Below are 17291 nucleotides of genomic sequence, written 5' to 3' on the forward strand. Positions count from 1 at the left end.
TGGTTTGACCATGTCTGTTTGTGTATTCAGCCATCTTAGCAGTCAACCTGGAATGCGAGCTCCCCCACCTTCAACGTCTGGTGATCAAAAGTCCATTGTGGGTTGAATGTGTCAAGGAATGGCTGCTTTGTCCTTCAAAGCACTGTCTGTTAATATGCAAATGTCTTTTCCAGCCATGGTTGATCTGTTTAACAAGTCTTTCTTCACTCCAGTAACAGTTTAAAATCTATGTTCATGACAAAATTAATGCGCCTCATTCTTGGCAGGTGGGGCTCCTAGCATGACAATCTTCCCTTCCAACCCATTGATAATTTTTAAGACCTCTATCACATCATCTCAAACTTTTCTACTTTTAGTAACAGTCAGCTTCTTATGTGCATTGTCATTCTCTATTTTAATTGATATTTAAATGATATTATTCAATGTCACTTTTACCTCCTTTAATGCTTCCAATCCTTTACAATTCTTCAGTCCTCTGACACCACCCCTGTAGCTAAGGAGGACTGGAAGATTATGGCCAGTACCTCTGCAATTTTCACCCTTCCTTCCATATCCTCAAATGCATCTAGTCCGATCCTGCTGAATAGCAACTTTAAGTGCAACCAGCCTTTCTAATATCTCCTGGTTAACAATTTTTGTCCCATCCAGTATCTTAACTACCTCCTCTTTCACTACAACTTTGGCAGCATCTTCTTCCTGGTAAAGACAGATGCAAAGTCATCATTTAGTACCTCAGCCTTGCCCTCTGCCTGCATGTGTAAATCATGTTTTTGGTCCCTATTCAACTCTACTACTCCTTGCACAACCCATTTACTATTTATATGCCCATAGAATTGGATCCCATTTTATGCTGACTGCCAGTCTCTTCTCATACTGTCTCTCTGCTGCTCTTATTTCTTTTTACTTCCCCTCTGAACTTTTTATTTTCAGCCTGGTTCTCAATTGTATTATCAACCTGACATCTGTCATATGTTCTCTTTTTCTGCTTCATTTTACTCTCTATTTATTCCAGCATCCAGGGATCTCCAGCTTTGTTTCTCCTACCTTTCCCCCCTTGTGGGAATGTACCTCGACTACCGAAACTATCTCCTCTTTAAAGGCAGCCCTTTATTCAATTACAGTTTTTCCTGTCAATTTTGGATTCCAGTTTACCTGGGCTAGATCTGTTCTCACCCCATTGAAATTGTCCCTCCCCCATTTAATTATTTTTAGTCTGTATTGCTCCTTGTCCTTTTCCATAGGTAACCTAAACCTTATGATACTATCCCCTAAATGTTCCTCTACTGACACTTGATCCAATTGTCTCCCTCATTCTCCAGAACCAGATCCAGCAGGGCCTCCTTCCTCTTTGGACTGGAAAAATACTAATCTAAAAAATTCTCCTGAATGTTTTTCAGAAACCCTTCCTCCTCTTTGTCATTTACACTATTACTATCCCAGTCTAAATTAGGATAATTAATGTCCCCCATGATAATTACTCTATAATTTTTGCACCTCTCCGGAATTTCCTTGCAAATTTATTCCTCTATATCTTTGGGCCCATTGTTCCTTTGACTACCATTTGATTATTTATATTTTTAGAAAATACTTTTGGGTTACTTTTTACGTTAGCTGCTAATCAATTCTAATCTCTCTTTGCCCCTCTTTTTCCTTTTGATCTCCTCTGTACCATCTGTATTCAGTTTGGTTTTCCATTGCGTTATGAATCTTACATTTGTCACAAGCCTCCTTCTACTATTTATTTTAATCTCTTCCTTTGCCCTCGTGGGAATGTGTCTACTCTGTACTCAAATCATTTCCTCTTTGAAGGCCTTCCATTGTTCAACTACGGTATTGCCTACCAATTTTTCATTCCAATCCACAAGGGTCAGATCCCTTTTCAACTGTCTGAAATTAGTCTTCCTCCAATCAGGTATTTTTACATTTAATTGTTCCTTGTCCTTTTCTATAACTATTCTAAACCTGATGATATTATGGTCAGAATTTTACGGCACCCCAGCGAGCCAGATGGTGGCGAGGGGGAGGTGTAAAATTGAGAGGGAGGCTCCGGGAGGCCTTCCTGTCCCGCTCCCACCTCCACCCCACTTTACTTGGCATGGCGGAGAGGGGGGGGGGAGAGGGGGGAGAGGGGGGAGGGGGCAAGAAACAGGCTGCCTGCCCAAGGCCAATCAAGGCCCTTAAGTGGCCACTTACCGCCACTTAAGGGCCTTCACCCGCCTCCACGGGTATTTTACCCATGGCAAGAGTGTCCGGGAGACGTGAAAGGCTGCCCAGTGATACTGACGGCCTCTCAGCGCACCAGTGGCTGGGAGGGGAGACCCCTACAATCGGGCACCTGCTTCCCCAACCACCCCCAGGACCCAAGACGCCCCCTTCCCCCCAAACGACCACCCTTGCCTCGTCGGGGCACCCCTAACCTATCTGCAGTCCTGGCTCCATGTCCTCGGCTGGGCTGCAGTCCCAGAAATGGTCACCTCTCCCAGTGATTAGCCAGCAGCTCAATGAGACGAGACTTCTTCCTTTAAGCGGGTGGAAGTCCCGCCTCGGAACAATTAAAGCCCGGGGAACTGTAAAATATGGGTCGGATCCCCGAGCTGGGCAGAAGCGGGTTCGCCACCGAATTTTATGATGGTGGCCAGCCTCTGTCTGCCTGGCGTAAAATCCAGCCCTATGATCATTGTTCCCCAAATGCTCTCACTCTGAAACATGCTCCACTTGCCTTCCTTCATTTTCCAGAACTAGATCCAGCACCATTTCCTTTATTGTTGGGCTGGTGAAACACTGTCAAGAAAGTTGACTTGTACACATGCCCTTTACATTGTTACTATCCCAGTCTATATTCAGATAATTGAAATCACCCATTCTTACTCTTCTATAGTTCTTGCATCTTTCTGTAATTTGCCTGCAAATTTGCTCCTCTACTTCACATGCACTATTTGTTGACCTGTATTATACACCCAGTAGTATAATAGCTTCTCTGTTGTTCCTTTGACCTCTCAAATACATAATCCCTCTCTCGTGCTATAATAGTTTTTTTGATTAGTACTACCATCGCCCCATCATTTTTCTTTCCACCCATTCCCTGAATACCTTGAAGCCAGAAATATTCAGTTCCCAAACCTCCCTTGTTTGAGCTAGATTTCTGTTATTGCCAACATATCATAGTCCCATGCCTGCAGCTCACCAGTATTATTTATCATGCTAAGTGCATTTACACTCCGATCATGGGCACTCTGAACCCTCCTTAGACTGCCTTTGCATTTGCCCCCTCTCTAACACCACTTTTTTCTGAGCTATCCTTTACCCCAGCACTATTTGCCTCTTCCAGTCCTCTGTGCACTTTTGTTCACCTTTCTGATGGTTCAACCTGATGTCCAACCCCTTACATATTAGTTTAAAGCCTCCCCCACAGCACCAGTTAACCTACCTGCATGGATATTGGCTCCAGCTCTGCTGGGGTGCAAGCCGTCCATCTTGAACAGGTCCCTTCTGCCCCAGATGTGGACCCAATGGTCCAGGAATCTAAAGCCCTCACTCCTGCTCAGTTTCTCTAGCCATGCATTAACCTGGCTTTTCCTGCTATTCCTAGACTGACTAAAATTAAGAAAATGAAATGAATTAGATGGAGATATTCGAACTGATTACTTTAGTGGTAAATTTAAATGTTCGCTTTCCACCAGGAAACCCAGCCATGAAAATATAATTTTGCAAACTGTATTCAGTGCAATGAAACAATGGGTTGGATTTTCGTTACAGAGGCAGGAAACAGGAGCCGGGTCTGGTTTGGGGTCAGAAACTTGCCGCCGGTGGGAAACTGATTCAGGTTCAGGTTTTTGAGTGGGTAAGTTCTTAATTGATATGGATACGGGTTTCCTGTCCACTTAGAACCAGTGGGGCCAGGAATGGTGGTGGCTCAGGTGAAGTGTGGGCCATTACTGAGGCTGCTCGTTGTCCTAAGCGAGAAATCTACATTTTGTGCCGAAACATTCCTCTGCTCCAGAGGGAAGTGCGATGTCACAGGGGAGTCGGAAGCCTGGTACTAAGGGTTGGGCAGACCCTCTCTTCATCGATGCCCACCTGGAACTAATGCTGGAGGCCATGATGGAGAGGAGAGAGGTCGTTTTCCCAGAGGGTGGCAGGAGGAGGCTACCTCATCATGCAGCAGGGGTATCTCCCTGTTCAGTGTTATCCCCTTCCGCCCCTCTTCCAGTGGCTCACTGTCCTCCATGTCCACACCTCTCCTCTGGAGGGCCATGTTATGGACAGTGCAGCAAACCACCACAATGACCAAGACCCTTACAGGAGGCTATTGGATGGTGCCACCTGACTGATCCAGGCAACAGAATCGCATCTTCAGATTCCCCATGGCCTGCTCAATGGTTGGTCTCCTGAGCAGGTGGCATTGGTTGTATCACGTCTGTACCACTGTCTGGGGCTCCCATAGAGGGTTCAGTAGCCATCTCTTCAGTCCCTGGGATGCTTCTACATATTTTGGGGATGGAGTGAAGTCTGGATTGGTGGATGATGAAGGAGTCATAGCAGTTGCCAGGAAAGCAAGCACATACAGAAGCTCTTCTTGTGTTCATAGACTAATCGGACATTGAAGGAGAGAAGCCCTTCCTGTTGATGGATCTCACTGGCCGGTCACTGGTTGCCTTGATGGCCACATGGGCGCGATCGATGATGCCCTGCACTTGGGGAATCCAGCAATGGAGGCAAAACCCAATGCCCTCTGTCCATTCGCAGGCCCATCAGTGTCAAAGTGGATGTCCCTCCTGATTATGGCATCGTGATCTACTTGATGACATGATGAGCCACTGGCTGTGAGATGCCACCTTGGTGCGTAGCTGATCCCTGAAACGACCCAGTTGCATAGAAATTCAGGGTGACAGTGACCTTGACAGCTGGAGGTAGGGGACTGCCATCAGGGCCGCGATGCCTTAGGTCATTGTGCTTCAGAGTACAAAGGTCCAAGACCATTTGACTGAATAGGCGCCCTGTTATTTACAGATAGATGACTCCTAGGCAGCAGGCCCAATGTCTTGGGTAGCGCTTTCCTCCCCTTGTAAACCTCCCACTGTATTCCTCTGGCCTCCAGCTGTCCAAAAAATTGTATCTGCTGAAGCTCATCCTGGCTGCTCTATCCAATGTCACAGTAGCCTGTTCCCATCTGAACTCCCTCAACTGAGATTTGTTTGTTCACCAGGCCTTCCCCTGCCGATCCCAGGTGCCCCAGTGATACCAAAAAGCTCACGTCCCTTTCCAGATTCCTACCGCTCACCACTGAGAAAAGCAAATCTTCCAGTTCCAGCAATGGCTACTCTGTGGCACTTTTGGAGCAGCTGAGCTTCTTTTTGTGCTTCTACATTATGTTAAACAGCCCTTACCATCGTTCTCATGGTCCCCCACATAGTTGACATCTTGTACACCCTCCTGTGTTCCAGACATGGCGTTTTCCCTATGCCCTTCCGTTGAAAATTGTAAACTGCTGCCAACAAGCCTGTTAGTGAGCTCAACAGGCACTTAATTGGAGGTGTGTAGCATTGCCGTTCCCTTCCTCCTGGTCTGCCTTTAAAAATGGCTTTGCATCCCAGAGGCAGCAGGACCCAGTGCCAACCTCCAAGAATGTGATCTTCATATTGCGCGCACACCCGCTTCTGCCTCCAGCGCCCTTTAAAATCTAGCCCAATGTTTGAATTGTAAATTTGGAAACTCCCCATACCTTGTGAAATCTTTGCAGCATCCATTTAAGTAGTTCTACAATACTGTAAAATTAATAGGATGTATTGTTTGCAAACAAGTAGGTACTCTGGCAATTGTTCAGTCTCAGGGTTTGTCATGTCCTCTAACACTCTCATTGAGATTATTGTGTTCTGTGATAACCATTATTTTCTATTTAGTGCAGCGCTGTTCAAATATTTCTGTGTGAGGATCTTGCTGCACATATTAACACCTTCCTGGGGAACCCCTGCAGGTACCAAAAGCAGCCTGTTATCATTATAGAATTTTTTTTTTTTTATTAGTATGCCTTTTCAGAAATAACCTGCTAATAACTTAACAAATATCACATTCTGATGCAAGCTGGACAGAAATGCAATGACCATGCAGAACCCCTAGGATCTGGGGATCTCCATTTGAAAACCTTTAATTTAGTTGTCAGACTGCTGACATCTATTATTGGAATAGCCTGGGAAAAAAACCCTCAGGTCCTGCACAATAGTATTCAATAAGATCTCATTGGTTTTCTTCTTAATATCTATTAATGCAGTCGTCCTTAAAAAATAAGTTGGATGGAAATGTCAGCTTTGGCAAGTGTGTAAAAAAACTGGCAGCATTGGATAGGCCGTCAATTACACACCCTATCCAATTTTCTTTAATGGACAGGAAAATCAGACAAGGTGTGTAACTGGCAGACAGTCCGTTACTGGCTGTTTTACACCTTCACCGATGCTGCATTTTCCATCCATTGTGTTTTTAAAGTCAACGATACTGAAATGAAGATTGGCCTCTGCTCTTTATTGCAGGATTCTGCCAATCACAGGGTGCAGAACAGGCAGTCTGTTTGGTAAACTGTGCATTTCACAAAATGTAAAAATATTCACTGCACCACAAATGCAGTTTATGGCGAGTAACCGGATCCAATAATGATCGTTGAAAGCACCCTATGGGCTGAATTTTCAGGATCTCCTGAAGACAGGAATGGAGGCAGGAAGGCCCCGAAAATACTGGTGCGGTGGCTTGTCAATTTCAAGGCACCAATCATAGTGCTGGCAATAATCACCAGGGTGCTCTGCTCTTAATTGAGGCATATTAAACTAACTAAAAAGCTCATTAAGATCTTGTTGAAGGGGATAGGTGGGTGGCTACAGATCTCTCCCTCAGGACAACCAGCAGCTTCAGCGATGGCTGCCGTGGGGTGTCTAAATGAGTCCCACACTTCAACTGACCCACCTCCATTCCCACCCCCACGGGCTCTAAGTGGACAGGAAACCCATCTCCATATCAACTAAGGGCTCACCCCTGTGAAAATCTGAACTTTTATCAGTTTCCCAACGCAGGTGGGTTTCTGACCCAACTACTGTTTCCTGCTTCCGTGGTGAAAATTCAACCCTATGTTAGTAAGGACTTGGGCATACATGTCAACCATCAGCTTTTTAAGCCGGCATCTGCTTTTCAATCTCTATGTGAGCTTATCAGTGTTTCATCAGCTTTTGTTCTTTGTGGTTAGAGGTTGTCAATATTGTTCTCAGTGAGACTTGTGAGTACACAACAAGATTTCATGTTTTAAGACTTTTACTATAACAACTGAACCAACAATCAACTTTAATTAAACAGTGCTTTGTAAGCAGCTAAAACACTAAACTACAGAGACAGGTATTTTCCTTTAACTTATTGAAACACTTGAAAACCCCATGCCACATTTATATGTTACACAGCGTCCTCAGCGAAGCAATATTTTTGCAGTTAAAAGACCCAAACTCCTCCCTGGCCATTGTAGCAGGGTTGGATTACCCAAGTTCTTTCAAAAGTCAATGTCCTCTTTGCTCACTTCTTCCGAGCACTTTTGGTCTGGACTTCTGTAAATAAGGCGATCTCTGGTGACCCCATTGGTCTTTTTCCTGCAGACCTCAGCTTTCGCATTGGGTGTTAGCAGCCTTTGGCTGTATCAGTGTTCTGAGAGCAGATGTTTTCTCTCTCTCTCTCTTCTGAGGCTGCCACTGCAGTCCTTGTGTCTTCTGATAACCTCCAGACTCACAGTGGCGCAGTGGTTAGCACCGCAGCCTCACAGCTCCAGGGACCCGGGTTCAATTCTGGGTGCTGCCTGTGTGGAGTTTGCAAGTTCTCCCTGTGTCTGCGTGGGTTTCCTCCAGGTGCTCCGGTTTCCTCCCACATGCCAAAGACTTGCAGGTTGATAGGTTAATTGGCCATTATAAATTGCCCCTAGTATAGGTAGGTGGTAGGGAAATATAGGGACAGGTGGGGATGTGGTAGGAATATGGGATTAGTGTAGGATTAGTATAAATGGGTGGTTGATGGTTGGCACAGACTCGGTGGGCCAAAGGGCCTGTTTCAGTGCTGTATCTCTAAACTAAATCTAAACTTCTGAAAGCCTGTTGAATGTATCCAGAATCAAAAGTCAATCATCATTTGTGTTTTTTAAAATGCAGAGTCCACAAGTCTGGCCACAACACAGCCTGGGGGCCTTCCTTTGTTTCCAGGTGTTAAAAATTTCAACTCAAGTTTTCACCTTCAGAGCTCCTGGCTCCCTGTTTATGATATGAGCGTCTGAGAGAGCGAAACCCATTGTCCTTCAGGTATTGCATCCTGCTTTCAACAGGGTCTCTGATCTGGGTTCCTTGTTTGCATGGTAACCAGGATCACTGTCTTATCTCTAGGTAGAGTTGTTGTGAGGTCACATGTCATATGTCTCCTCTGAATCAACCTTGCACTACATTAAAAATCACAGTTCTTTAGAACATTATCATACTACAAAGTCGAGCATTCATAACAAAATGAACTAATGAGATCAATTGAAAGACACAACTGGATCAAGGCAATCATATTATTTCGAAAATAGAACTGAAGGCTGTTAACCTCTTTATTTCAATGTTGGTTACACGCATGTTTGAAGCAGGAAAGTTTTATGAGCTGATGGTTTCTGAGAGTCTCAGCTACAAGTATTATTTTATTAGTTATTCCCAATGAAGTTGTAGATAAACAAATAAAGTGATAAATGTAGCTTTTAAAACTAACCTTTTCGTTTTCCCTAAAACATCTTTCTTTGGTATTCCCTTTGTAAAGGTTCCTTCTCTTTATGAAAGTTGCAGCTGCGTTTTTAAGATTAGGTGGATATTTCTTGTTGTAAATGCTTTATTGGGCATTCCTGTCACTGCACTGGTGGAATTGCGATTGGGATAGAAGTAATGATGAGCTGTAATTAATTGAAATAAATTACTGTAAGATTCTAATTTTTATGATTTTACTCCAATATGCTGCTTTGTTGTGTGATGTTGGCTATTGGCTTGTTTGTAAGTGAAACCTAGTTGAGGTACTTTGTTACTGTGGAGTTGTAAATCAGGAAAAGAGCATACACTACATGGATAGAGCAGTCAGCACCTACAGGGAAATGTGAGGACTGGCATTAATCTTTAGTAGGAATATAATTTTTAAAAAAATTATTTCCAAAATATACTTTATTCATAAAAATCTGTAAAAAATACATTGCCAAACAGTTTCAAACAGCACCAAAAAATACAAACATTGCAAATGAGATCAGTTTCCTTCAATACAATCATGAGTTGCTTCACAACCCTTCCCTTTCACATTTGTCATGCCAATTACATTTTTACATTCACAGCAAATGAAAATTTTCCCGATACAGTTCGAGGGGGTTCCCATGGGTCCAGCCCCTCAGTTCAGCTTGGTGGGGGGACCTTACACTGTGGTCTTTCCCCATTGAGCCTTTGCTGCGGCTGCCCCAAGCTTTAGTGCATCCCTCAGCAAGTCCTGGACCTTGGAATGTGCCAGTCTGCAACATTCGGTCGTGGACAACTCTTTACGCTGGAAGACCAGCAAGTTTCGGGCAGACCAAAGGGCATCTTTCACCGAATTGATAGTCCTCCAGCAGCAGTTGATGTTTGTCTCGGTGTGTGTCCCTGGGAACAGCCCGTAGAGCACAGACTCCTGTGTTACAGAGCTGCTTGGGATGAACCTCGACAAAAACCACTGCATCTCTTTCCACACCTGCTTTGCAAAGACACATTCCAGAAGGAGGTGGGCAACCATCTCTTCCCCACCACAGCCACCGCGGGGGCATTGCCCGGAGGGGACGAGACATCGGGCGTGCAGGAAGGATCTGACGGGGAGGGCCCTTCTCACCACTAGCCAAGCTACATCTTGGTGCTTGTTTGAAAGTTCTGGTGATGAGGCATTCCGCCAAATGACTTTGGCAGTCTGCTCAGGGAACCATCCGACAGGATCCCCCGTCTCCTTTTCCCGTAGGGCCTTGAGGGCATTCCGTGCAGACCACTGCCTGATGGATTGGTGGTCAAAGGTGTTTTCCCGCAGAAACTGCTCCACGAAGGATAGGTGGTACAGCACGGTCCAACTGCATGGAGCGTTCCGCGGCAATGTGACCAGGCTCATCCTTCGCAACACCGGGGACAGATAGAACCTCAGCACATAGTGACACTTGGAGTTTGCGTACTGGAGGTCTACACACAGCTTGATGCAGCCGCACACGAAGGTGGTCATCAGGATGAGGGCCACGTTGGGTACATTTTTCCCGCCCTTATCCAGAGGTTTGAACATAGTGTCCCTCCGTACCTGGTCCATTTTAGATCCCCAGATGAAGCGGAAAATGGCTCTGGTGACCGCCACAGCGCAGGAGTGGGGTATGGGCCAGACCTGCGCCACGTACAGAAACAACGTGAGCGTCTCGCACCTGATGACCAGGTTCTTACCCACAATGGAGAGAGATTGCTGCCCCCACATGCTCAACTTTTTTGTACCTTGGCTACTCGCTCCTCCCAGGTTTTGGTGCATGCCCCGGCCCTTCCGAACCATATCCCCAGCACCTTCAGGTAGTCTGACTTGACAGTGAAAGGGACAAAGGATCGGTCAGCCCAGTTCCCAAAGAACATGGCCTCGCTCTTGCCGTGGTTAACTTTGGCTCCCGAGGCCAGTTCGAACTGGTCGCAGATGCTCATCAGTCTGCGCACAGACAGCGGATCCGAACAGAAGACGGTGACGTCATCCATGTACAGGGAGGTTTTAACCTGAGTGCCTCCGCTGCCTGGGATTGTCACCCCTCTTATGCTCGCATCCTTCCTAATAGACTCAGCAAAGGGTTCAATACAGCAAACAAACAAGACCGGGGTCAGAGGACAGCCCTGTCTGACTCCAGATTGGATCGGGAAACTTTCCGATTGCCACCCATTGATTGAGACTGCGTTACTGATGTTTGTGTAGAGCAGTTTGATCCAATTGCAGATTCCCTCCCCAAACTCCATTTTGGAAAGCACGTCCATCATGTAGGTGTGCAATATCCTGTCAAAAGCCTTCTCCTGGTCCAGGTTGATGAGGCAGGTGTCCACCCTCCTGTCCCGCACATAGGCGATCGTATCCCTGAGTAGCGCGAGACTGTCAGAGATCTTCCTGCCGGGTACAGTACAGGTCTGATCGGGGTGGATCACCAACTCCAGAGCAGACTTGACTCGACTGGCTATGACTTTGGACAGAATCTTGTAGTCAACATTAAGTAGTGAGATGGGCCGCCAATTTCTGATTTCTGCCCTCTCCCCCTTCCGCTTGTAAATGAGGGTGATGATGCCTTTCCTCATGGATTCTGACATGCTGCCAGCCAGGAGCATACTCTCGTATACTTCCAGCAGGTCTGGGCAGACCCAGTCCCACAGGGCCGAGTACAACTCGACCGGTAAGCCGTCGCTTCCGGGAGTTTTACTCGTCTCGAAGGACTCGACGGCCTTTGTCAGCTCGTCCAGAGTTAGCGGCTTGTCCAGTCTCTCCCTCCTGCTGTCATCTAAGACCTCTGTGCTAGATGACAGGAAGAACTGGAAGGCTCTGCTGTCTGTGGGCTTCGCGTCATACAGCCCAGCATAAAAGTATTTGCTGATCCTTAGTATGTCGGACTGCGAAGACGTTACCGAGCCATCTTCTTCCTTCAGGCTGCTGATGACAGAGCTCTCTCTGTGTACCTTTTGGAAGAAGTAACGCGAGCACGTCTCATCCTGCTCGATGGAGTGGACTCTGGACCGGAAGATGATCTTGGAGGCCTCCGTGGCAAAGAGCGAGGCCTGCTGGCTCTTCACCTCTTGGAGGTCCTCCTTGACCTCGACCCCCATTGACTGCAACCGGAGCAGATTTTGCATACTTTTCTGGAGTCGGCACATTTCCCTCTGTCTTCTCTCGCCCTCTGAACACCTTTGTGGATGAAGAACCTTTTGATGTTCTCCTTGATCACTTCCCACCAGTGAACTGGAGACTCAAAGAGGGGTTTCACGGTCCTCCAACCTTTGTAATCCCTTTTGAGTTCCTCAACGTTCTCTGGGGTCAGCAGTGTAGCATTGAGCTTCCATGTCCCTCTGCCAACCCGCTGGTCGTCCTGTCAGTGACAGTCGGCCAGTAAGAGGCAGTGATCGGAGAAGAACACCGGCTTGACGTCGGTGGATCCGACCGTGACAGCACGGGACACAAACAGGAAGTCAATCCTGGAACGGGCAGACCCGTCCGATCTTGACCATGTGTATCTGCGCTGCACTCCGTCTGCAGGTTTGCTGAAGACGTCGTGCAGTTTGGCATCTTTAACTGTTTCTATTAGGAATCTGGACGTAGCGTCCAGTTTGCTGTCGTCACTGCCGGATCGTCCAGCCGCATCAATGATGCAGTTGAAGTCACCGCCTAGGATGACCAGCCTGGACATCGCCAGCAGCAGTGGGAGCTGCTGGAAGACGGTCAGCCGCTCGCTGCGTTGTACCGGGGTGTACACGTTGATCAACCGGAGCGGAGCATTGTTGTACATTACGTCTGCTATGAGGAGGCGACCACCCACCACCTCCTTAACTTCGGAGATGGTGAAGTTACCTCCCCGCAGCAGAATACCCAGGCCGGAGGAACGGCAATCATTACCCCCCGACCAGATCGATGGCCCGTGGGACCACCATCGCGACCACTGCCTGTAGGTGCTGAGGTGTGGTATTCCACACTCCTGCAGAAACAGTAGGTCGGCTTTGACCTTGGCCAGGTAATGCAAGGTTGAAACACATCGCATAGTGGATTTAATGCTACGCACATTAATGGAAGCAATTCTTACACCCATTTTTTAAAAGTTTGTTGTAGCTTCCCATACCTTGCTAGTCCCAGTCCTTCGGGATGTTCCTGCATACCCATCGTGTGCGCAAGCTGTTTCACATTGGTTGGGCTCAGAAACCCCTCCTGGTTTTCCTGCAGGGTTTGTTCTGCTGGGGTGACATCGGGTCGGGGGGGTCTTGTAGTCAGCAAGGATTGAGTTGTCCTCTGCTGCTTCCCTCTGTTCCTCCTTGAAAACATCACTGCTCCCGGCTTCCCGGAGCTGAGGAGCGCCAGACGTGTCTTTGCTCTCGGTGTCCCGGAGCTAGGATACGCTGGCCGTGTTGTTAAGTGTGGCGTTTTGGGGTTGGGGCACGCCGGGCCCATCACAGCTTCCAGTGCCCGGGGGCTGGGATGCTTTATCTTCCATCTCCTTGGAGTTCTGCCACCTCTTTTGAAGGGGCTGTCATTCCGGCATTTCCCCGTCCAGTGAAGAGGAGCTGTTGTAATCTGTTTCAGAAGGTAGCCTCCTCTTGCCACTGGTTTGGGTGGTGGCCTGTTCCGCTTTTGGATGTTCTTTCTTTGTGGTTTTCCTCTGGACCACTTGCCACTGACCTGTTTGTCCATCTGCTGCCTCCTCCTCCATTGATTCTGTCTGTGGAGGAGGGGTTTCTGGGCGCAGGGTAGGTGCTGGGTCGCTGGTTTCAGCTGCCTCCCCTTCCTTCTCCTTCTCAGGTTGAAGTTCCTCACTGCAGAGAAGGTTGCTTGTCTCCTTTTGAACACCGGAAGCCTTCGTCGAACCTTCTCCCGGCCTTTCCTTGGACCTTGCCGCCTGAGCATAACAGAGGCAGCGTTTGGGGCAGGTTTTGTAGAGATGGCCTGCCGCACCGCACAAGTTGCAACACCAAGTCTGCTTACAGTCCTTGGTCTGATGGCCTTCCTCCTTACAGTTCTTGCAAACAACCGTGCTGCAGTTTGCTGCCACGTGACCAGATTTGCCACAGGTGCGGCAAACTCTGGGCTGCCCAGCGTAGACCAAGAAGCCTCGACTTCCCCCGATAGCGAAGCTGGAGGGAGGGTGGATGATGGCTCCACTGGCATCGACCTTCAAGGTCACCTTGACCTGCCGCTTGCTGGTCCAAATCCCAAAGGGGTCCTTGACATCAGTGCTGCTGCCGACCACCTCGACGTACCTGGCGAGAAAGGTGAGTACATCCACCACCGGAACATGGGGGTTGTCGAGGTGAATCGTCACCACCCGGTCCCGTAGTGACGGAAGCGTGAAGAGCGGCTCCGCTGTGAGGATCGACAATGGCGCCCGGTCCCCTTTCTCCTTGAACGCCTTCAGGAACTTGATGCATCCCGCCACGTTCCGGAACGTCACGTCGAAGTATCCACTGCTGGGGAAATCCTGCAGGCAGAAGACGTCTGTAGCTTGAAATCCACAGCAATCGAAGAGGATTTTCTTGATGAAGAAGGTACGATTGACCGGTGCATCTCCTTCCTTGTCCTTCACAACCACCCGAACGGTGTTGCGCACTCCCAGGCCTGAAGCTCGAAGATTGGTTATAGCCATTTTACTCAAAGCCTACCCAGGATCAAAAGGCAATGATCATGGTCTCTTCTCAACCAAGTAAGCACTGATAAGAACAGATACTACACTTGATCTTAGCCAAAAGGCCGAGTAGGAATATAATAAATTATCAGACCGAGGCTGGAGGTAATCGGTCAGATATGCCTGCAAACATAAGGTTTAATTCCTCATACCTGTTCCAGGAAACCACATGTTTATGCACTTTACTTTTTAACTGATTTTTTTTTTGATTCGTTCACGGGATGTGGGCGTCACTGGCCAGGCCAGCATTTTGTGCCCATCCCTAATTGCCCTCAAGAAGGTGGTGGTAAGCTGCCTTCTGGAACCACTGCAGTCCATGTGGGGTAGGAAGGGAGTTTTTTTTATATTCATTCATGGGATGTGGACATCGCTGGCCAGGCCAGTATTTATTACCCATCCTTAATTGCCCTTGAGAAGGTGGTGGTGAGCTGCCTTCTTGAACTGCTGCAGTCCATGGGAGATCAGTACATCCACAGTGCTGTTAGGAAAGGAGTTCCAGGATTTTGACCCAGCGACAGTAAAGGAACAGCCATATAGTTCCAGGTCAGGATGGTGTATGGCTTGGAGGGGGACTTGCAGGTGGTAGTGTTCCCATGCATTTGCTGCCCTTGTCCATCTAGAGAGCAGAGGTTGCGGGATTGGAAGGTGCTGTCGAAGGAGCCCTGGTGTGTTGCCGCATTGCATCTTGTAGATGGTACATACTGCTGCCACTGTGCGCGGTGATGGAGGGAGTGAATGTTTGTAGATGGGGTGCCAATCAAGCGGGCTGCTTTGTCCTGGATGGTGTCGAGCTTCTTGAGTGTTGTTGGAGCTGCACTGATCCAGGCAAATAGAGAGTATTCCATCACACTCCTGACTTGAGCCTTGTAGATGGTGGACAGGCTTTGGGGAGTCAGGAGGTTTGTTACTCTCCACAGGATTCCTAGCCTCTGACCTGCTCTTGTAGCCATGGTATTTATATAGCTACTCCAGTTCAGTTTCTGGTCAATGGTAACCCCCAGAATGTTGATAGCAGGGGATTCAGTGATCATAATGCCATTGATTGTTGAGGGGGGATGGTTAGATTCTGTCTTGTTGGAGATGGTCATTGCTTAGCACTTGTGTGGCGTGAATGTTATTTGCCCTTATCAGCCCAAGCCTGGATATTGTCCAGGTCTTGTTGCATTTCAACTGCGACTTCTTCAGTATCTGAGGAGTCGTGAATGGTGTTGAACATTGTGCAATCATCAGCGAATATCCCCACTTCTGAGCTTATGATTAAAGGAAGGTCATTGATGAAGCAGCTGAAGATGGTTGGGGCTAGGACACTACCCTGAGGAACCCCTGCAGTGATGTCCTGGAGCTCAGATGATTGACCTCAAATAACCACAACCATCTTCCTTTGCGCTAGGTATGACTCCAACCAGCGGAGAGTTTTCCCCCTGATTCCCATTGATTCCAGATCTGCTAAGGCTCCTTGATGCCATACTTGGTCAAATGCTTCCTTGATGTCAAGGGCAGTCACTCTCACCTCACCTCTGGAGTTCAGCTCTTTTGTTCATGTTTGAATAAGGCTGTAATGAGGTCAGGATCTGTGTGGCCCTGGCGGAACCCAAACTGAGCATCAATAAGCAGTGTATTGCGAAGCAAGTGCCACTTGATGGCACTGTCGACGACACCTTCCATCACTTTACTGATGATAGAGAGTCGATTGATGGGGCAGTAATTGCCAGGTTGGATTTGTGCTTCAAATATTTTGAATCTTTCTGGGACATGCTAGTTTTGGGTTCAAAGAAGTAATTACAGTATTCCCCAAAATTCTGGGAAATGCTCTCTTTATCTCTGCTCATCACCTACTTTCCAACTAATTCCTGACCCCTGCCATAAGTTTATCTTCAATTCTGTGAGTCCTAATTTTTGCTAATAATCTTATTCAGAGCCTTATCAAATGCCTGGAGCAGTCCATATAGACAACAACCAGAGGCACGCCCCCAATCCATCATGCTCATGACCTCATCAAAAATTCAACCAGATTTGTCAGACGCATGATTAAACACAATTAAAATTAAATGACCTACATTGGTTTCCAATGCCTCAACACCTTAAATTTAAAATTGTCATCCTTATGTTTAAAGCCATTTCCTGGCCTTGCGTCTGACTATCTCTGCAAGTTCTTCTAGTTCTACACCCTCTCACCTCCTCAACTCTCTGTTCCCCAGCAACTTATGCATGCCCCTCTCCCTTCATGCCGCCAACACTGCTGGTTGTGCTTTCAGTGCGTAAGCCCCATCATCTGTAAATCCCTCCCCAAACCCTTCTACCTTTCCAACTGCCTCACTTCCTTTTTGAACCTGCCTCTTTGACCAAGCTTTTGGTTACCATACTTGCATCTTCTTTGGCTCAGCATCCATTTTTCCTTACGTCTCTGTGAAGCTCCTTGGGATAATTTTTCCATAAAAAGGCAGTATATAAATACAACAAAAACAAGAAATGCTGGAATCACTCAGCAGGTCTGGCAGCATCTGTGGAAAGAGAAGCAGAGTTAACGTTTCGGGTCAGTGACCCTTCTTCGGAACTCAGTCCGAAGAAGGGTCACTGACCCGAAACGTTAACTCTGCTTCTCTTTCCACAGATGCTGCCAGACCTGCTGAGTGATTCCAGCATTTCTTGTTTTTGTTTCAGATTTCCAGCATCCGCAGTATTTTGCTTTTATTTTAGTATATAAATACAACCACTTCTTCATCCTGTTGTTATTTTCTTTTTGTTGTTGTTGTAGTTAAATCTGCTCCGAGTGATATCTACCAGCTAGCAGAAAAATGAAATCCGTCTGAGAGTATCTTGCTATTGCTGTTACCTATGCACTGCATTTACGTTTTGCACAAAAGCTGTA

The 17291-nt window shown here is 47.3% G+C and overlaps 1 protein-coding gene and 1 pseudogene across 2 annotated transcripts in view; one reads left to right on the forward strand and one right to left on the reverse strand.

The window, feature by feature from the left end:
• The window catches only part of parp8 (poly (ADP-ribose) polymerase family, member 8), a 475386-nt gene that overhangs the window by 357273 nt on the left and 100822 nt on the right, over positions 1–17291 (forward strand). The window lies entirely within an intron of this gene.
• Positions 14369–14499, reverse strand: LOC137377824 (U2 spliceosomal RNA; annotated as a pseudogene).

Source organism: Heterodontus francisci, chromosome 1, assembly GCF_036365525.1.
Source record: "Heterodontus francisci isolate sHetFra1 chromosome 1, sHetFra1.hap1, whole genome shotgun sequence".
NCBI classification, from domain to species: Eukaryota; Metazoa; Chordata; class Chondrichthyes; order Heterodontiformes; family Heterodontidae; genus Heterodontus; species Heterodontus francisci.